At 43.3% G+C, this 4,538-nt stretch overlaps 1 non-coding gene across 1 annotated transcript; it reads left to right on the forward strand.

The window, feature by feature from the left end:
• Positions 1-4,216: 4,216 nt before the first annotated feature.
• Positions 4,217-4,325, forward strand: LOC141636614 (small nucleolar RNA R71). Its single transcript, XR_012541219.1, has one exon. It is a non-coding gene; the product is annotated as a small nucleolar RNA R71 (small nucleolar RNA).
• The last annotated feature ends 213 nt before the right edge of the window (positions 4,326-4,538 follow it).

Consider the following 4,538-nt stretch of genomic DNA (forward strand, 5'->3'; position numbering starts at 1 on the left):
ACAACTTTAGCTAAGACTTCTTTCAATTCTCTGTTAGAAACCTCAACCTGACCACTAGTTTGGGGATGGTACCCCAAACCTCTACGATGTTGGACACCGAATTTAGTCAATAAAGCACTAAGTTGTTTCTCTTTAAAATGCATTCCCCCATCGCTAATGACAACCCGAGGGACACCAAAACGAGGGAAAATAATCTTTTTAAACAATTTAATCACGGCCTTAGCATCGCAATGGGGAGTAGCAATAGCTTCCACCCATTTGGATACATAATCTACAACTACGAGGATATATTTATTACCTTGACTGCTCGGAAAGGGTCCTTGATAATCAATGCCCCAGACATCGAAAATCTCAACCTCAAGAATGCCTACCTGTGGCATCTCATGTCTCTTGGAAATATTCCTCGATCTTTGACAAGCATCGCACTCAGCAACAAAACTGCGACAATCTGCATGTAAAGTAGGCCAATAGAAACCAGATTGGAGTACCTTAGCTACGGTCCTGGACGGACCGTGATGACCACCATAAGCAGAAGAGTGGCAAGCCTCTAGGATATCCTTCACCTCCCACTGAGGTACGCATCTCCGGATGAGACCGTCTGCGCATTCCTTGAAAACATAAGGATCATCCCAAAAATATTGTCTAGCATCATAGGCAAACCGCTTCTTCTCGCCCATGAAAGCTCGGGTGGTATCCTACCCGTCACAAAAAATTAGCAAAATCAAGAAACCACGGAGGTGGATAAGACCCTGAAGTAGTAATAGCTAACGAGACTCTCATCGGGAAAAGAATCATTAATAGGCAACAAATCCTCCCTTTCTGTCACCGCAGACGAGATAGGTGGTCGGCTACCACATTCTCTCGCTCCTTTCTTATCTCTCGATCTCCAAATCAAACTCCCGCAAAGGAGTATCCACCTTAAAAGCCTCGGCTTCGCATCTTTCTTAATAAAGAGAGTCTTCAACGCTGCATGATCAGTATAAACAATAACCTTAGAACCTAACAAATAAGATCGAAATTTGTCTAAGGCAAAAACAACAGCTAGAAACTCTTTCTCAGTGGTAAAATAGTTGACTTGAGTCTCATCCGGAGTTCGGCTCGCATAGTATATGGCATTCAAAGCTTTATTCTTTAGTGTCCCAGATCGCACCGATCGCATAATCGGCATTACACATGATCTCAAATGGGAGGTCCCGTCAGTAGCGGCTGAATGATTGGCGCGAAACTAGGGCCTCCTTTAACTTTAAAAGCGACATGGTACTCATCAGTAAATTCAAAGACAGCATCCTTAAGGAGCAATTGTGTAAGTGGTTTAGCAATTTTTGAAAAATCCTTAATGAAACGCCGATAGAAACCAGCGTGACCAAGGAAACTCCTCACTCCTTTAACATTCACGGGAGTAGGTAATTGCTCAATCACCTGCACCTTTGCTTTGTCAACATGTATACCTTTATCAGAAATCAGATGCCCTAACACAACTCCCTCATTGACCATAAACTGACACTTTTCCCAGTTTAAAACAAGATTAACATCTATACAACGCTGCATGACTTTATCAAGGTTAGCTAAACAACGATCAAAGTCACTACCATAAAATGAGAAATCATCCATGAATACCTCTATAATATTTTCTATATAATCAGAAAAAATCCCCATCATGCACCTCTGAAAGGTAGCAGGGGCGTTACACAATCCGAAAGGCATTCTACGATATGCAAAAACACCCTGTGGACAGGTAAAAGTAGTCTTACTCTGATCGTCCGGATGAATAGGGATCCGAAAGAACCACGAATACCCGTCTAGAAAACAGAAAAATTTGTTAGAAGCAAGTCTTTCAGTCATTTGGTAAACAAAAGGGAGGGGGAAATGGTCTTTCTTGGTGGCGGCATTCAACTGTCTATAATCAATGCACATCCGCCACCCTGTCACTACTCGAGTTGGTATTAATTCATTTTTATCATTTTTAACCACGGTAGTCCCTCCTTTCTTCGGGACCACCTGAATCCCAGGCTAACCCACTTGGATTTGCCAACTGTATAAATAATACCTGCATCAAGTAGTTTCATCACCTCGGCCATAACAACTTCCTGCATCTTCGGGTTCAACTTGCGTTGACCACCCGTGCATCGTAAGGCTTGTGGCCCTCTTCCACTCTATCCTATGCATACAAACATCGGGCCGATGCCCTTAATGTCATCCAAAGAGTAACCCAAAGCCTTCCTGTTTTTCTTAAGTACACACATCAAAGCGCATACCGGTCATCATTGAGCTTAGAGCTAACAATAGCTGGGTACTGCTCCGTATCATCTAGAAAAACATACTTAAGATTAGGAGGAAGTGGCTTACGCTCCGGTACCTTTACCTCTACAGCATAGACAGAATCAGCTTCGATGGTGTAGCAAGTGTTCACCAAGTTATCGTTGGCCAGGCTTAAAAGCATCTCATCTTCTTCTTCATTGAGCTCGTAGCTCTCCATTGAGGCAACCAAAGCATCTGGCTCCTCAGCATTCTCCATCAGATTACCTGCACACTCATCTAAATGGGTTAGATCAGCTAAGGGATCCTTGGCTAAGGATTCCCTCCAATTACAAGTAACAACCACTCATCAACAATATCAATGGAATAACACGTATCCTCATCGGCGAGTTCGGTTGCCTTGTGAGCAAGATCAACTCAATGGTGTCATCCCCTACCTCTAAGGTGATGGTTCCGCGTTTGACATCTATCACGGCCCATTTGTATGTAAGAACGGTCTGCCTAAAATAATAGGTATCTGACTATCCTCTGCAATGTCCAAAACAACGAAATCGACAGGAATAAAAAACTTACCCACTCGAACGGGTACATCCTCTAGAACACCTATAGGTCTCTGAGTCGATCTATTTGCCATTTGAACGGTAATATCGGTCACCTTAAGTCTACCAATGTTTAACCTTTCGCAAACAGAATATGGCATGACACTAACACTGGCCCCTAAGTCACAGAGGGCCTTTCCAATTACGTGGTTACCTAAAGTGCAAGGAATTGAAAAACTACCCGGGTCCTTTAATTTAGGTGGCACATTAACTTGTGAATGAGCATTACATTCCTCCACAAACGCAACATTACCATCATCACGAAAATTTCTCTTACGATTCAAAATATCTTTCATAAATTTAGCGTAAGAGGGTACCTGGGTAATTAAATCAGTGAAAGGAACTGTTACCTCGAGATTCTGGACCATCTCCAGAAACTTACCAAACTTACGCTCCAGCTTGGTAGCCTTCAAACGCTCCGGATACGGGACTGCAACACTGGCCGTAGGGTCAGTAACCTTCGGCTTCCGTAGGTTTAAAACCCCCGTCAAATCATCATTGAGTGACGAATCATGCAAACTAGTTGACGGATTTGCATCCCGCTCTGGAGATCCAGTCGATCGACTGGTAGGGGTGGTCGATCGACCAAGTAAGCTGGGCGTGAACAGTTCCTATCCAGGATTAACGTCATCAGGTATCTCAGTCGATCGACTGAGGATGTTGGTCGATCGACTGGATGTGCTAGGTGTGAATAGTTTCTGACCAGAAACTATTTTGTCTGACAATTCAGTCGATCGACTGGGAATGTTGGTCGATCGACCAACAGTACTGGCATTCAGACTCGTTTTTGCATCAGAATTCAAACGAGCTTCTTCATCATTTCCCGAGTCTTCCTTTGGCTTGTCGGGACTTTCATAAGAAAGGCCACTTCTGAGATTGATGGAATTGATCGTCTCAACCGGCCCTTCACATTTGTTTGAAGAATTAGCGGCTTGCTTAGCCTCCATATTCTCCAATTGTTTCACAAAATTCCGTGAGGACTCAATCCCTATTTGCTTCCATATTCGCCACTTGAACTAAAAGGAGTTGGACCATCTCTCTTAACTTCTCGATCTCATCTGAGTTTTGAACAGGAATTTCGACTTTCTCCTTGGGAGCTTCAGAAGTCTCGAGCTTCTCGAGACGGGTAGAAATGGAAGTCATAAGTGTCACAACAGCAGTCATTTCTTCACTTTGCCTTCGTGACTTTCCACGTGAACTTCCAAACTCAGCTTTATGGACTGCCATCTCCTCAATGGTGTTCCAACCTTTACTTTGACCGGTATTATTTTGGAACCTACCATTAGCAAATTGCATCCAAAATGACCTTGTAATCATCATATAAAGCATTGTAAAATAGGTTGCAAAGATACCATTGCTGGAAACCATGATGAGGGACAGCTCGGACCAAACGTTTGAAACGTCCCCATGCTTCACAAAAATCTTCGTCGGCTCCTTGCTGAAAACTCGTGATTTTACCCTTCAAGGCATCAGTCTTTGAAAGCGGGAAGTACTTCTTGTAGAAGGCTAGTGCTAAAGATGTCCAATCAGTGACTCCAGCTGCTACTCTATCGAGGTAGCGGTACTAATCTCGCGCCGAATCCTTCAAGGAGTATAAGAACATAAACCCCTTTACTTCATCTTGAGTTACCCCCTCCGGTATAGGTATTGAACAGCAATAGTCCGTGAAAATTTCCATATGTT

Source organism: Silene latifolia, chromosome Y (genome assembly GCF_048544455.1).
Source record: "Silene latifolia isolate original U9 population chromosome Y, ASM4854445v1, whole genome shotgun sequence".
NCBI lineage: Eukaryota > Viridiplantae > Streptophyta > Magnoliopsida > Caryophyllales > Caryophyllaceae > Silene > Silene latifolia.